This window comes from Monodon monoceros, unplaced genomic scaffold (genome assembly GCF_005190385.1).
Source record: "Monodon monoceros isolate NGI ecotype Baffin Bay Population unplaced genomic scaffold, NGI_Narwhal_1 Super_Scaffold_6, whole genome shotgun sequence".
Taxonomy (NCBI): Eukaryota; Metazoa; Chordata; class Mammalia; order Artiodactyla; family Monodontidae; genus Monodon; species Monodon monoceros.
The window spans coordinates 87953898-87972014 of NW_021703783.1; positions in this window are offsets into that span (position 1 = coordinate 87953898).

Sequence of the window (18117 nt, forward strand, 5' to 3'; positions counted from 1 at the left end):
ATGGCGTTGTTGGAGGGGGCGGCCCCATGGACTACCTCCTCCACACCAGATACGAGCATTATCAGCTTTCTCACTAAGGCTGCTTTACTTAACCACCCAGCGCGACAAGTTCCCAGCACAGCAGCCTCATGCTTCCAGCATTGTTATTCCTTAGATTAATCTGGTTTCAATATGCTCCAACAATACACACTTTATCTAAATGCTAAAAATAAAAAAAAAATTTAAATTAAAAAAAAAAACCTATCTGCTACAACTGGAATAAAGTCTAAGGCATTAGATGAACATGCTAAAAATGTCACTGCAGAGTTAAAGACACATCACGTATGTCCCCTAGTACCTGGGAGAACATTTTCCTGAATGAATGATGGTCCATTTCCTGAGTCTCCTTATCAAAATGATTAAAAGGATACTGCTGTGCTTCTTTTTACATAGCGGGGAGCTTTTTACTTTTAGTCCCAAGCACTTTGTGATGTGCCTTTGGGCCTAATGCTAATAATGGCATGACATTGGTGGGGTTCATACCACTCACTGCCTATTTTTTACACAAGGCAAAATTGAGACACAGAGCCTTTCTCTGATTTGGCTGAAGTCATAGCTACTGCTAGAGACATGTTCCGCTGTCTTCCAGACCCACAATTTTTCTACAGCAACATGGTAGACACCTATTACCTACCCATCATCCATTCTCCCTTTCTTCTCACTAAGAGAGAACAACAAAGTGCCCAGCTACTAGTACTCACCTCTTCATATTTTCCTGCAGCCGGGTGTGGCCATGTGGACCTGTACTGGCCATGTGAAGTGTTTGAGAAAACAGTTTAAAGAATACAGCCTCAGCCCTCCCCTTCAGCCTTGTGACCCTTTCTTATCATTTTGACGGTAATGTAAACATAGGAGTCTGGAAGTCCAGCAGCTACCTTGGGACCATGAGGTGATAAAACATTGGGACAGAATGCTAAGGAAGGATGGCAGAGGGAAATGATGAAAAGAGCCTAGCAGCTTTAGGGCATTGTGGAGCCACTACACCAACACGACATTGCCTGTTCCTGCCTGCTTCTTGTTGCAGTAAGCCATTTTTGTCAGGTTAGCTGCTGCTAACAAACATGACTCCTAATTTATCCAGAACACAGCATTTTCCTTCTGACTAGAACACCCTTTTATTTTCTTGTCAATCAAGTAACTCCTGCTCTTCCTTTAAATCTCTGCTCAAGTTCTCCTACATCTGTGAAATCCTCCTAGAACTTACCAGAGTCATTAGGGGCTCTCTCCTCTGGGCTTCTGCACTACCCTGGAGACATTTCCTGTATCACAACATTATACTGAGCATTTTTATGTCTCTTCTTCCCCCGTAAACACCTGCAAGAACAACGGTGAAACTTACAGCACCATACCTGCTGCTTGGTAGGTGCTCAGTAGTATTTCATACAACTAATTGCTTCATTTGTGTGGTATCACCCATATTAATCCCTGCATTTTTGTTATCTTTTTGGAGATCTTTGGCCCAACTTTTAAATATTGATATTTTCCAGAGTCACATACTCGGCTCTCTTCTAATTTCCTTCCTGGAATTATCTCATTCTGCCTAATAGTCCGTCATGCAATGAAGGTGCTGATTCCTCCCAGCCCAGATTTCTACTTCAGAATTTTGGCTCTACTTTGGAGCACCATCACGTTATAGCTCATGCTTGTATGATCCAGTGTTAGGAGCACTGTTCTGGAGCCCCCCCTGCCAGGGTTCAAGTCCCAGCTCTTCCACTTACTAAATACGTGACTTTGGGTTGGTTACTTAAACTCTCTGTGCCTCTATTTTCTTCTCTGTAAATGGGGAGTGTAGTCCTACCTATGTAGGGTTGTTGTGATGGTTAAAAGCCTCACTGTACACAAAAAACACTTGGAACAGTGCCTGGCTCCTAGTAACTGTTGGTTACTGTGCCTGTTGTCACTAGACAAACCCACCTAGATGCCCCACAGACACTTCCCCTCAATACATCCATTCCCAATTCATCTCTTTCCTCCTAAACATAGAAGCCTGCTCACCTTCCTACATTGTCTATCTCAGGTAATCATCTCTCTGGTCCCTCCCGGCCAAAAACCTACATTTAACACCATCTTCTCCTTATCCCCTCATCTATATTGAAAACAGTCTTGCAAATAGATGAATATTCTTGAATCCATCTTCTTGTCATAGAACTAGTCAGGCACAAAGCATCGTGCCTTAAGCTATTGGGATAGTTTCTAACTTGTGCCCCTACTCTGTTTTTATTCCCATTAACTTCTTCTACCACAAGCACTTTGGCCACAGTCACTTCTCCTTTGTGCAAATATGATCATGCCACTTCCTCAGTAAACCTCTTCATCACCTCCTCGTCACATCCAGGGTAATATGATCATCAAGCAGCGTTTCTTCCTCCCCTGTTCTCTGCTCCCCTGTGTGGCCTCCCATCCTACCAGCTTCTCCACGAAGACAGCACTGTGGCCATCTGGAATCATCTTCTCCTCCTCAGATCCACCATGTTAATGCATTCCTCCATGCCTTTGATGACATTATTCTTTTCACCTGCTATGCCCTTTTTTCTAACCTGCTCCCCCACTCAATCTATAGGGCAGGTTTCTGCTCATTCTTCAAGTTTTAGTTTGGCCTGTCACCATTTTTTGTAGATTCCTCCCAAATTTCCCAAACAGATCTAGGAGCTCTTTTCTTTATGCCCCTATTACACCTTCAGTCATGTTTGTCAAATTGCAAATATCTTTGGTTGATAACTGCTGACTTGCATGACTGTCTTCTCTAGACTATAAATATCTTGTGAACCAAAACAAGGCTGTTTGGGGTCATCTTTATAGCTCTGGTGCATAGCCCAGTGCCTGAAATTGTTGATACTTTATAAATAGTTATAGAATAAATAACTCTCTATTATAAGTAGAACTATCTGATTCACAGACACAAGCTGGAATGGACATCCTTATGTCTCATTATACTCCTTTTACCTTCACAAGGAAAGACCTAAAGTTCAGAGAGGGAGAGTGACTTGCCTAAAGTCACACAGTAAGTTACTGAGAAAGCTAAGAACCCCAGGATTCCTGATCCCTAATCACAAGTCCTTTCTACTGTAATTCTATTTTAATAGATGATATTTTGGTAAAGCTATAGGTTCAGCTGTATATATCAGAAATCTAAAATAATAAAGATTAAACAAGATAAAGTTAATTTCCCTCCCACAATAGTCGGCCAAGTAGCAAGTCCAAGGCTGCTGTAGCTCCCCATGGTGACAGAGGCTTAGACTCTTTGCATCTTGTGGCTTCACCACCTCTCAGGTGTTGCCCTCAGCCTCATGGTACAAAATAGCTCACCTCTCCTCTGCATTCCAGTCATCAGGTAAAAGGGTTATGAGGAAAAGCAAAATATACCTCTTCCCTTTAAGAGTGTGATCGTAAATTACATATACTGCTTCTCTTTATGTAGAACTTAGTCATGTGACTGCACTTAGGTCCCAGGGGGACTGGAAAAATATTGTCAACTCCAGCTGGCCCTGCGCCTAGCTAAAAATTAAACCTGTTTTTATTTGATACTAACAATGAGTCAATTAAAAAGTCAGGGTTATTTAGTTGTTCTTTTTCACAGGTCATAAAACTAAGGCACTGAGATTTGTTAAGAATACTGTCTTTCATATCAACAGATGTAGGTTTGAATCCTGGCTCTGCTGTTTACTAATTCCTGGATTGGGGACAAACTGTTTAACATTTCTAAGTTTGTCTTATCAGGTGACATCTTCCTTCCTCATAGTGTCATTGTGAGGGCTAATTACATGAAAGAACTTGACACTGGTCCCTGGTACAGCGTCATCACTGCTATTATGGGGCAAACTCAAGGCCTTACCTGAAAGCAGCTGTCTCACCTGTCTGATTCAGCTCCGCACTGTGCCCTCACACCTAGCACAGTCCCCGATGTAGAGTAAACCCTGAGTAAATATTTGTTGGAAGAATAAATTAAGTTAATGATTCAGTTGGGACCTGGATGGCTTAAGCTCCATGCCCATGCGTTTATATGCTTTTAGAATGCCAGTCCCTGTGACGCTTCTCTGAAGATAAGCCACAAAACCCACATCAAATCTGTCTGGATCAAGGAATGATGCCTCAAAACCATATACCAGCCAGCAGCACCCAGAAGCTGGAGCAAATGTGAGTGCTATGAGGCAGATTCACTGCCTTTCACCTGGGCTCTGACTGAGACAAAGAGCCTTTGAGAAATCATGTCCCTCACATTCCCCAGAATGGGGTGCCCTGACTTATCTCCCATAATCAGCAAAGCCACTGTGAACCCAGGAATGAAGCTGGCTGGCTGTCTACCCTAAACCCGTTTGCATTTCCTCTTCCGAAGGAGTGGCATTGTCTGTGTCTTTTTTCATAAAGACCCTGTTCCCTCCCGTTATGAGTTTTCCAGTTTGTAATCCTAGGATGGTCATACAGTATCATTCAGTTCCAGCCAATCCTTGCTTCCAAAATAAATCAGCAGCTGACAACAGATCATAAAGTCAAAATGTTTGTTCAGGAACAGGGATGGGCAGAAGGAGAGCAGGATCTTAAGAGAAAACAAGTGAGAAAAACATGCATTTGGCCTCAGGAGCTCTGCACTGAACTCTCACTCCACTCTACTGTTCAGAGCTTGTAGTATGAGCAAGTCACCTAAACTCTCAGAGCCTCATAGGTGCCGTCTGCATAATGGGGATGTGACGCTCTTCTCCCAGAGATGTTGTGAGATAAAGGAGCTGCTGCTCATGAAAATGCCTTGTAAACTCTTAGGTTCAGGGTAAATAAAGGAGTTTATTATCCTAAGAGAGCTAGAGATTTGGAAAGACTGCATGCCCTGTGCCTGCCTTCTACCAACTGTTTCTACGTATCTGAAGAAATTGACTTAAGATGAATATCATTGTAATCATATATCTGAAAGGTTGTAGGAGAAATAAAGATTAAGTTGGTTCTGTTAACTCCAGAAATCAGACCCATGGCCTACAAGAAGAAACTCGAAATGTTGGTTTCTACTTAGAAAAAAAGGATAACTTCAAGAATGCCTAATGGTCAGAAGTGTAGATACCTGGAAGTACTGCTCTGGTAGGTGATAGCCTTCTCTCGCTGGGGACTCAGGCCATGGTCAGTACTGCTGGCAAGAATGTCACAGAATTCATGCCTCTCCTAGGGACATTGGCTCCAATCTGTTTATAGCCATCTTCATCTCCAATTCTGTTTTCATGATTCTAAGCATGACCAACACACAAACAAGGGGCACTTTGCTCCTTAGTTTGAAAAATTGACTTTTACCCCAATCCCACAGATAGACTTGCCAGATGCAGGCTATAAAATAATATAAATGTGGTATGATTAAAGAAACAGGAACAAGAAATGAACAAAAATGATCGGGTGTACTTGCAAGAGAACAACCAGACCTTGAAGAAACCCAGAATATGTAGTATTTTTTTAAATACCTCAATAGAAAGATTAAAAAGAATTGATGTGGTAAAAAAAATTTAGGAAAAATTCAGAGTCTTTTTGAATTGTAGGATATATCTCAAGAAATAATGTAGAATGTAAGCACAGAGACAAGTAAATGCAAAGTACAAAGGAAATGTGAAGAGATATAGGTGAGAGATACATTTTATTTCATTTTTTAAATGATTGCGATTTTATTATTTTTTCTAATTTTACTGAGGTATAAGTGACATATAACGATGCGCAAGCTTAAAGTGTACAACATAACAATTTCACATATGTATATATTGCAAAATGATTACCACATTAAGTTTAACATCCATCATTTCATGTACTTACAGAATGTTTTTCCTGTGATAGAAACTTTTAAGATCTAACTCTTTTAGCAACTTTCAAACGTACAATACAGAATTGTTAACTATACTCACCATGCTGTGCATTACATACCCAGAACTTATTTTTCGTAGCAATTTAAATTGGTACAGCTGCTGTACAAAATAGTATGGAAGCCCCTGAAAAAATGAAAAATAGAACTACCATGTTATCCAGCAATCCCACTTCTGGGCATACATCCAAAGAAAATGAAAATAGGATCTTGAAAAGATATCTGCACCTCCACATTCAGTGCAGCATTATTTACAATAGCCAAGACTTGGAAACAACCTAAGTGTCCATCAAGAGATGAATGGAAAAAAAAAAAAGAATATATATATATATATATATATATATATATATATATATATATATATATATTCAACCATAAAAAAGAAGGAACTCCTACAATATGCAACAACATGGATGAAACTCGAGGGCATTATGCTAAGAAAAATAAGTCAGAGAAGGACAAATAGTGTATTACATCACTTATATGTGGAATCTAAAATTAAAAACTCATAGAAACAGAGAACCAGAGGTGGGGATGGGAGGAGGTTAGGGGAGTGACTGCAGGTGATCAAAAGATGCAAACTTCCAGCTATAAAAGACATTTTAATATATGTTTCTCCAAGGGTCAGAGGAGAAAATAGAGAGAATGGGGAAGAGGATAATTTGAAGGTTAAAAAACTAGATAGAACTAAAATGTTTGACAACAATGTTATACAAACAAGGAAAGAGTTGGTCAGATTTAAAATGTTCTGAGTTCCTTATAGTTTTCAGGAGGAGAGTAACTTTAACTTTAGACTTTATTAAGTGTGTATGTTAAAATTGCCAGGGTAGTTCTTAAATAATAAAAATAGAATACATGCGCGTCCGGAGCCTGTGCTCTGCAACGGGAGAGGCCACAACAGTGAGAGGCCTGCATACCGCAAAAAAAAAAAGAGAATACATAACCTCCAAACACCAAAGGGGGAAAATATCCTATGGGGGAGTGGGGGGATGGTGCCTCGGTCATTAACGTAACATGAGCTTCAGCCTCCTGCTATGATGGTGACTTCCTCAACACCACCCATCTCTTTCCTGCTTCTCACCTCCACACTCAGCTTAGAGCCTCCTTTCACATATGAGGTACTTCCACCTGCAGCTAACAAACCTGGTATCTGTTTATATCACATAACAAGAAGACTGTAGGTAGGTAATCCATGGCCGCAGTCATGGCTCTATGGTTCTTTCCGTCTTTCTACTTTACTACGTTGGCATTTCGTTTTGTTGTCTTATGATTGCAAGACTGCTGATGAAATTCCAGAATCATATTGATGTTCAAGACAGGAAAAAGAACCATGGTAACTCCAGCATTATCTTCTTTTGGAAAAAAAGCAAAAAATTCCCAGAGATTCCAGCAGAACTCAGCCAATGTCTAATTGGCTAGAACTAGTTGTCTGCCAAACCTGGCTTTTATTAGCCTGCAAGGGATGATTGTTAAATCTTCAGGGACTTTGCTTGCCAGTTCTTAACCACTGGTGGCTTGAAATCAACCATGTTGGAAGCATTTCCATCGCAGAAATGGGCAAACGCTACATGTCATAATAGGGTTGCTGTCGTTATTGTTACGAACGATGTCACAGACCAACTCTGGCTGCATGGGAGGCTGGAAATAGGAATTATTTGCTGAGCACACTGCCTATCTTAACAGACAGGTCTGTCTGCAAGGAAAGTCAATGGATGTTTGAGAGGGAATGAGCAGGTCTTCTATCAAAGACTCTAAAAGATTTTTAAGTTATATTTTGTTAGGGCTTGATTTGTTAGAACATCTTCAGTGCATGTGGTTTCATTTGCTCAGTTGCACAAGTCGTAAAACAGGAGGAAAAAAAATGTGTCAGTGAATTGGTGAAACATAGGATTGAGGGAGGAGGTTAGGGCATATGTGACTATAATGCACTTGAGTCCCTGATTGTCTTTACACTATTTAGGTAAAACACTATCTTTCTGTAGTCTTTCTGAAGCACAGTTCAATGATCTGGACAAAGCAAGAGAAGGATATAGGGTCTCTTAAACAATGGTTTTATTTAGGGGTAGTTCTCACCAGGCTTCCAGATCTTAAACTCCAGAGAAAACCATCAAACAACCATCCTACTTTACAAATGCATGGATCCCTGGGAAGGATTTTTAGAAGACTAACAAGAGGAAGGCCAAATAAATTCCTGATCTGACAAAAACCAATCTAAACATCTTTTTAGACCTGAAGACCTTCAGGTGCAAACCCTCATCTGGTGATGGGCTCTTTGCAAAAGTGATTTCATTTCACTTATGCAGATGAATGCCTGAAAAGTCTGGGAGATGGAGTACCAGTGAGTGTTTTGACTTAATGGATATAGATAAAAATTACCTCCAGGCATAAAACACTAATTAAGAGGTGGGTAGATAGCCCCAAGGAGACAGACGAGGACTAAAGGATGCCTGACCTACTCAAATCACGCTAAGTTCCACCTGATTCCCGATTCTTTGAGATTGTCCTGTGTCTGTACATCTAGGTGAAGATACCCTGAGGTATTTTTTGTTTGCTTTGTATTCTATCTCTTTGCTATGCTAAGAGTTCCTGTAGAAGACCCATTTGTTCACATCTGATTTGCTCTCAGAACCAGGCTATGGAACAGTATGTACTTAGTGGGAGCTCAGTAAATGTTCACTGCCTGACATTTTTCTTCCCACATAACAAGATGAAACCAGTGGGAAAGTGAGCCTTTCTTATCACCTAGTGTCCTTTGACTTTAAGTAATAGGTGGAGAAGTTAGGATTTGAACCTAGATTTTCTGAAGCCAACTCCCATAGTCTCTCTCCTATGTAATGACACCCCCAACTGACAACTGTATTTGCAAGCTTTTCTAAGAAGAACCATGGAACTCATAGAAGCGTGCACTCATGGAAACCAATTCTATACCTAGTTATAGTCAAAAGAAAACAAAGATTAGCTGTCAAACAAAGATTAGCTGTCTAAAGTATCTCCATGACCAAAAAAAAAGAAAAGAAGAAAGAAAAATCCAACATTCACTTGCATAGGATAGGATAAAGAAAATCTAGGATAAAAAATATCTAAGTTATAATTCACAATAATAATTCTTTACAATTTCTTCTATTCTTTTTCTTCACACCCTACAATAGCTCTAGAGCAACACTATTCAGAAGAACTTACTGTGATGATGGACATGTTCTACATCTATGCTGTTCTATACCGTGGCCACTCGCCACTCGAGACTGCTGGGCGCTTGAACTGTGACTTGTCCCGTGACTATGACTGAAGATATGAAATTTTACTTTTATTTAACTTTACTTAATTGAAGAGTGAAATTCTAGAGTTGAATGTGTCTAGTGGCTACTAGATGGACGTCACAGCTACAGAGGGCCTTACCCTTCATCCTCCAAGTCCTCACCTGCATCCAGCTGCCATATTTTTGCTATCTCCCCTCCTCCACCAACCTCTATTATGTAGATGACATGACCTCTCTGAAGTTTCATCCATTGCTCAAAATAAAGGAGCACCTGAACTCGACAGCAAGCATCTTCTTTCCCTCCAGTCCCTCCAGTCTTCTCTTGCTCTTTACTCAGATTCCTGATTCTGCCCAGTATGTCTGGGTACCTCCAAGCAAACACAGAGTTCTCCTAAAGGGTGGGGAAGGAAGAAAAAGTTGAGTGAGAAAAGATAAATTCTCCTAAGTGACAGGCAGGGGTGGGAAGGAAGCACGAAATGCTGGGAGTTCTCAGAAATGAATAAACCGTGTCTTATTACACTGCAGTGATAATAATGACAACACACTGTACACCATCAGGTGATTCAATTTGCCACATACTCGCCTTTTATTTGCATGCTGGAGGAGGTGGTTTCCAAACTCCCAGTGGGGAAAAGAAGGGTAAGCGGAGCGGGGAAAGCTGACACTGGGCCAATCAGCAGGCGAGAAGCCACTTCTCACTGGAAGTAAAGATGGGACCTGAATCCAAAGGCTTCTTCCAAAGGAAGCACCAAGGTCAGTGAGAGCTGACTCTGGGGCTGCGTGTGCTTTGGCTAAAGTGATCAGTTCATCCTGCTATGGCATTGTCCCTTTGGAAAACTTGGGGTCTTACATCTGTCCTAGTTAGCCTAAATGGACACGGCTTCCAGCACACCTGCTCTGTGCTAAGCCTTAGAGACCTAAGGTTAGAGACCTAAGGTCTCTAAGGTTAGAGACCACCAGGGGCGATGTCAGTGGTCCACTGGAGGGGGCAGTGCCATAAACACTAATTCAACACATAGCAGTACAGAGCGGGGGTCACGGAGGACTGCCTGAAAGCTCAGGCAACCTGCTGTGGGTGCAAAGAGGTAGAGAGGTGATCTCCAAGGACGACACAGTCATTAATATTAACAATAATACAACAGGATTCTGTTTCTTCCTTTTGCTTTTTAGTTTAACCTCAACTATCTTCTAAGGCCCTTTGTTTCCGATTATCTTGAGGTAGGGAAACCTGCTGTGTTCTGAGTCATAAATGAAGAATTCAGAGGTCCAGGGTTCTTTTTGGAAGGAGGAGTTGCAGGGCAAAGAAAGAAGGGTGAGAGGATTTTGCAAGGCAGTGGTAAGTTAAGCTGCGAGGGGCAGGATGGGGCAAGAAGAGGCCCCTGTTGGTATTAGGAAAAACCCCACTGTGAGATTTTGAGTTGATGGCTCTTGACAGCTGCCCGTTGTTCCAAAGTCTCCAGTGAAATCCACATTATGCATACATGTATTCTTTCTGTTTTCATCTTGTTTCGGAAAAAAGATAAATTTAGTGACAAAGGGTATGTCCTATATGCAGGTGAATTCTGGGAGTGGAAGAGAGAATAAAAGCGAATAAAAGAACAGCTGCAAAACTCCAAGAACTCAGAGGACCTTTGGGAAAAGGACGAAAAGGTAAGTGCCAGGGGAGGAAGCAGAGGGCAAAGAGCTGGCGTAAGTATCCAGCCATAGAAGAGCTCCAGCAGGATGCGAACCCAGGAGGGCACGCGTTCCTCCACCTATACTTTCGACAGACACAGACACAGATGAGGGGCACTTTGGGCTGAGAGATGGGGTGAGCAAGCACTCGCCACTGTCAGACACGGATGTTCCGGCTGTCACTCTGCAGGAGCTTTCCTGTTTATTATTTTTGGGTCTCCAGGCAGTGACATTCCCGTCAAATGGTGATGGTGTGTCGGGTCAGATTACTCCCAGGATGATGTGAAGAGACAAGCGCTGATGGAAGGTGCCACTTCCTCGCTCGGACGTGCACACGAGTCACCAGCAATTAATGCCACTCCATTGGCCCTGCCTTCCTACTGGAACAGACCTCAACGCGCTAGGAAGGCAGGGAGGAAGCAGTTTCCAGGGCTTTAAATTTATAGGCCACAAGTCTCTGTGCTGGCAGCAGCAATGATCATAGTGAGGTACAGAAGAGCGAGAAGAAGGGGGTTTATCATTCTACTGTGGGCTGGGTACCATTCTACTATGGGCTGGGTACCATGTGGGTCACATGCCTTGTCTTAGTTTAGCACAGTGGCCAAGAGTCTGGCGTTTGGGCTGGGCAGACCTGATTTTGAATTCTGAGTCTGCCACTCATTCGTGGGCATAGCAAGTTACTTAAACTCTGTGAGCATCAGTTTCCTAACCTGTAAAACTGGGATGGGAATCGCTACCTTACAGTTTTGTGTAGGACTAAGTATAATCATTCATTTAGTCACCTAACAAATATTCAGAGTATATATATATTAAAAGAAAAAAAGGGCTTCCCTGGTGGCGCAGTGGTTGGGAGTCCGCCTGCCGATGCAGGGGACACGGGTTCGTGCCCCGGTCCGGGAAGATCCCACATGCCGCGGAGCGGCTGGGCCCGTGAGCCATGGCCGCTGAGCCTGCGCGTCCGGAGCCTGTGCTCCGGGAGAGGCCACAGCAGTGAGAGGCCCGCGTACTGCAAAAAAAAATGTGTATATATATATATATTTATATATATATATATTATATATATATATTATATATATATAAAGGAGAGTTTATATATATATTTTATATATATATTTTATATATATATATATATTCCAACACCACCCCTACCCCCCACCACTGGGATACGACAGTAAAGAAAACAGATAAAATTCCCATCTTCATGAACCTTCTATTGATGGGAGACAGAATATAAATAGTTATAATGTACATAATTTCTGGCACGTAGTAAACATTTGATAAATGGCATAATTCAATCTTTATATCACCCCTATGAAGCATTGTTAGTCCCAGAGAGGAGATGGAAACTGTTTAAATAACTTGCTCAAAATTATGTAGCCAGATCTTTGCTCAATGAGGATCAGATTAGGGGATGGAAAGCAAGAGGGACGCATGTGCACACAAATGTCCCCCTGCTTTTCAAGTCAGCTGAAGCCACGACCTAGAGACAAAGTGAGTTCCCGGAGAAGCATTCTCAAAGTGTTGGATCATCTCTGAGCATGTGGGTTGAACTAGCTCTTATTCCTAAAGGTGGCTAATGCCTCCCCTAGGTTGACCAGCCGTCCCATTTTGCCTGCGACTAAGGGGTTTCCTAGGGTGGGGGACTTTCAGTGCTAAAATGAGGACAGTCTCAGGTAAACTGAGACAAGTTGGTCACGGTAGCTGAGACCAGAACCAGATTTTATTTCCTCACGTAGTGAGGCTGGAGTGTTTCCAAAGGCAGAGATAAATAGGGAACACTGACAAACGGAAAATAGGTAGTAGAACCAGGCAGGGAAGGCAAGACGTCTGAGAAAGCCGCCTCCACTCTTGAGCTAAAGCTGCCAGTATCTGAGTCACCTTATTTTACCAATTTCTCTGTGGGATCCAGCTCCAAAACATGTGGGCAATGAATACTGACCACCTGGCTGAGCACCGTGTAACCATCTCAGTGAATGTAGATGGTTAGTCAATAACTGTTTAAATAAATGTACCTCTCGAGCTGTTTGCTATCTGTATCAATAATCCATCCTTGAGATAGGCTCAATTTTTTTAGAGTAACAGGCACTGCGAAACTGGGAAGAGTGCTGAACTTGGCATTTGACATCCCAGCTCTACTTCTCATGAGTCAGTAGCTTTTGCCAAGTCATTTAATCTCTGCGAGTTTCAGATTCCTCATTTGTAGAATGGAGATAAATTATCACCTTTCCTATAATGATAATGGATTCACATGGAAACTGGGTTAAAGTGTGTGTTCTGTCACTTCGCAGCTTTGAATTTCAGGTTCTAGGGTCTGCCAGGCTTAGGCCACCTCCCCTCATATCCAAGCCAAACTTTGATCCATAATTTTATTTCCATAATTTTCTTAAATTGCATGATTATTCCCTGCCCCATTTCACTCTCCTTTTATTTCCTATCAAATGCAGTGCAAAACATTATCCAGGTATGACCTGCACATCACCGGCCTTCTATCTGCTTTGTAAATGCAATTTTAATTTCTGTTAAGGATATACTGAATATTGTATGAGAAGTCAGTTAGCTCTAAAAGGCTTATAATGACAAATAGCAGTTCTTGCTCCTGGCCTGCCTCTGCTCCTATCCTCATCTTCCCCATTCCCCAGAGGCAAGCGTTTTCAACTGCTTGAGTTGTGTCTTTTAGAATAAAATTTCCTATCTCAAAATAATATACCTATATTGCAGAATCATCACCTCCCAGTTCTGGCCATCATATGTTGACTCCCCACTATTAGAAGATGAGAATTTATCCTATGGTTATATTACCATTTCTGTGTAACCACATTCACAGCTGAGCCAGGCAGTGTACACCTACTCCATTTCCTGTCTTGTTTCATGCCCCACCCCCCAACCTTGGAGTTAACAAGTTATTTTTCATTCAGTTACATAATTCCCTGTGTCCCTATCACAAATCTCCAAAGCCCTATCACATTTGTAAATCTCCCTTCAATATGCTCAAACACCCTGCATTTTTATCAGCTTCATCACCTAAGAGACATCATCATCTCAGGACACCTGCTCTCCTCTTGCTTCAGTCTCAGGGACCACCACAATCACCTTGGGAATCCACTTTTCCTCTCTCCTGGTTCATCTGTTTCTTAGCGTCCATATCTTCTCTTTCTTCACTCACTTCCTCATGTTGGTAGAACCCTTCTCCAGTAGCTTCCTGAGAAAGCAAGCAGAGTAGGTATATCTTTAGAAGTTTGCGTATCTAATAATGTATTATATGTGCATACGTCATTGATTCTTTGGGCTGAGTATAGAACTGAAGGTCGTTCAACATTGTTATAATCTCTTCAGAATTATAAAATGTTTCTTTGTCTTTTACCTTTTTTTTTTTTTTTTTTTTTGCTATTGTTGTGCAATCTGATGTCATCCTGCTACTTTTTCTTTTGATTGTGACTTTTTTTTTTCTCTAGAAGCTTTAAGGATCTTCTCTAGAGCTGTGAAATTCCACGTTAGTCTTTTTCATCCATTAGGCTGGGTATTCAGGGACTTTTTGGTCTAGAAACTCATGTCCTGAGGTTCTGGAAATGTTCCTTTTATTTTTTTAAAGATAACTTTCCACTCTGTCTTCTGCATTCTCTCTCCCTAGAATTCCTATTAGTCTCCATTTCTCTCTTTTCGATCTTTATTCTGAGATATTTACTCACATTGATCTTTCATACTTGCTATTGAGTTTTTCATTTCTCCTATCATATTTTTAATTTTGAAGAGTTCTGCCTGGCTCTCTGGAGGTTGCTTTTTATAGCATCTTGCTTTTGTTACATGAATATAGTATCTTTCCTTATCTGCCTGAGCATTTAATTTTCTTAGTTTTCTTGTTCTGCAAGCATCTCTATTTTCTCCAAGTTACTGTTTTCATTTCATTTTTTCCTTTCCTTTCTTTTCTTTTCTTTTAACGTCTCTGTCTCTGGAATCTTTCCTCAAATATCTGGATATATTTGGCTGTCTATTCACATCACGAGAGAGGAGCATTAAGATGATTGGAAGCCCTGTGTGGGTGAGGTAAGGTTTAGTAAGGCTTTTACCTTAGTATAAGCTGGGGAGCTTTACTATGAGGTAATCCATTTGACCATCTGTTATGAGAATTTCTAGTCAGAATTGTTACAATAAAATAAAATAGAGACAAGGCTTGAAAATCCCCCAAACAGACAAAATCACTTAAGCCGCATAAGCAGAACAAAATCTAGCTTATTTCAAGAACATAAGTGAAACCTAACCTAGGTTATTTCCTGTAAATGCCTCTGATAATCATAAACAAAACTGAAGTCATCTTCCTAAAATGGTACAAGACCATCACTTTTAGCCAATCACCCGCCATCTGGAAGAACTCATGGTAACAACCCATCGTTGTAAAGGTTAAACAACTTCCTCGTTTTCATTTTATCAGCCATTTTCTTTCATTATCTCCAAGGTGGAAACACCACTCTTCTGGAAGAGTAGGGGAATGGATGGGGTTTAACTCCTTTCCTAGACTTCCAGTCACTCCTGTATGTGCAGCCCCACATTCACTTCCATATTTACTTGGACCTGAGCCTGGTTCTGAGCCACTCTGAAGCACTGCAATTGCTTTCACCACTGCTTCAGTTTAGCTTTCTTAGGTTCATCTGACTCCCTGTTCCCCAAAAGTGTTGTCTATTCTCTTTGTCTTTATAAGTTCAAACTTTAAAACAAAGAACAAAAACTGGTGATGGAAGGAGCAGTAGTAAACATATGTGTTCAGCGAACCACCTTTACCCAGATGCCTTTTGAAGGTGGGAGTCTTAAGCTGTGTGAGTGGCAAAGACCCAGGGCGGCTATGGCTCACTCAGCTATTGGAGGAAGCAGAGAAGAGCCTGCAGATAACCCCCTCCTGGAGAGACAGGTCACTCCTTATGGGAAAATCAATTCATAATCATCTTTTGTCTTATTTAAGCTCCAAAGGGACACACACTTCTTCCTGATGTTGGTACCAACAGAACAGGCAAGTGAGTATGCTTGCCAACAAAGGAACATGAAACAGGAGGTTGCAAACACGTTTCTCCCATGTGGCAAACGGGTGGTGCATCTCTGAGATGGGCAACCAGACCTGGGCACCCTGCTTAAAAATAATTGATAATAGCCACAGCCTGTGTGTCTTGTCTAAAATCCAGAAACAGTAAAAATTAAAACCAGATCAGTAAAAGAAAGAGTATCTAGTAAGAGTTTATTATTCATAAAAGAACAGTTCACAAACTGGGAAAATTCAAACCCAAAATTCGCATGAAGCTCAGAGGCACGACATTACAGGAAGCTTATAAAGTAAAAATGAGGAAGTTGTTTTAATAAATAATCTTTACAGGGATTGGTTATTACAATGGGGGATTGGTTAAAAGTTATCATCCTGTACTATTTTAAGAAGACGACAAGTTTTGTTTATGATTATCAGTGACATTTGTAAGAAATAACCTAAGTTAAGTTTAGCTTATGTTCATGAAATAAGCTAAATTTAGTTCTGCTTGCATGACTTAAATGGTTTTGTCTTCTTGGGGATATTCAAACCTGGTGTCCATTTTAACAGTGTCATCTGCTTCCCCTAAAAGGGAAAAGAACACGAGGCAGCTTGGGGGAAGGGGGAAGGGGTTCTCAGACTCCACGTAGGGAACTTCCTGGAGGGTCTCCAGTTTCAGTTTTCAATACAGCTTAAGATTTATTTTCTTTTAATTTGACATTTTTCATGGGAATAATTCTTAAAGATAATACACATTTCCTTGTTTTCTTAATCAGAAGGTTTGGAACACATTTTCACTCTTCCTGGATATACTTAGGTTCTTTGTTCAATTCTGATGTATTCTGTTTGATTTTATAATGATCCTTTGCAAAAATGGGAAAAAAAAGTTTTTTCTTACTACAATTCAATATAGTCTCACTGCATAGAAATAAAAATGGCCAGGGCTTCCCTGGTGGCGCAGTGGTTGAGAGTCTGCCTGCCGATGCAGGGGACACGGGTTCGTGCCCCGGTCCGGGAAGATCCCACATACCGCGGAGCGGCTGGGCCCGTGAGCCATGGCCGCTGAGCCTGCGCGTCCGGAGCCTGTGCTCCGCAACGGGAGAGGCCACAGCAGTGAGACGCCCGCGTACCGCAACAACAACAACAAAAAAAGGCCAGTTAGCAAAAATAAAAATCCCACCAACATAGAAACAATCAGAGCCTTCATAGGCACACTCATATACCCAAAGAGGCTGAAAGAAAATGACTGATAGATTTGACTACACACAAATTAAAAGTTTCTCCTTGTCAACATCCACATAAACAAAGCAAAAAGCAAAAAGCAAACTGACAAAATATTTGCACTAACGTGACAGATAATATGATTAATATCTTAAATATATAATTACTCCTTGCGTTTTAGTCTTGCCTCTCCAGCCAGACTTTGGACTCCTTGAAGGCAAAGAGCAGGTCTTTGGTTTTATAGTGACTCTCATTTCAGGGCTACCTCATCCATCCTTTCCAAACTGAACTGGGTTGATTTGAAGAAGGCTGGATTCAAAGTTCATTTCTAGTTTTGCCTCACAGCATCTCATGCAGAATTGATGTTCAATAAATATTTGTTGAGTGAATGAGTGTGTAGAGAATAAAAAGTCATTTCTTGCCTGTGAAGTGCTGCTGGTATACGTTGGATTTCTGTAACAAATAGAGCTGCGTGTCCCTCTCGACCTCTTTGCCGGCCATCAGCTGCTCAATCTCCTGCTTTCACTGTGTCGCCCCCTCATCCAGGGTGTTGTTTCAAATCTCTCAACCACGAGAAATCAGAACCTTCATTATGTACCAGGTGCTTTGCCTGGTGATAGGGATATAGAAACAAATACAATGCGCAGATCCTTAAACAACTCTATCTTGGGAGGGAAGCTGGGATGCAGCTCAATCTTGATGGACTTTGATAAGCATGACGCTGGAAAGATACACAAGGTTAGGAGTACAGGTCAGCAGGTTGGGTGGATGAATTTGGCCTGTGGCAGGCAGCGGGGATTTATACCTCCCAGCAAACACCTGGACTGAAAAATGGGTTGGGAGGCAGGGCGTGTTCAAAGAATTGTATATTCAAAGATGACCATATAGGCTCAGGGCAAGGACAAGAATAATAGACAAAGAGAAAAGAAACATAATTTATTGATCACCTATAATGTCCCCGGCATGTTGCCAGATGCTCCATCTGATATTAATGATTCTCCCAATGGCTCCTTTGACAAAAGACAAAACTAGAACATCAAGCAACAGGATTAAGGTTCTGTAGCGAAAAGAAAGAGGGCTCAGGGTTCAGACCTAGGT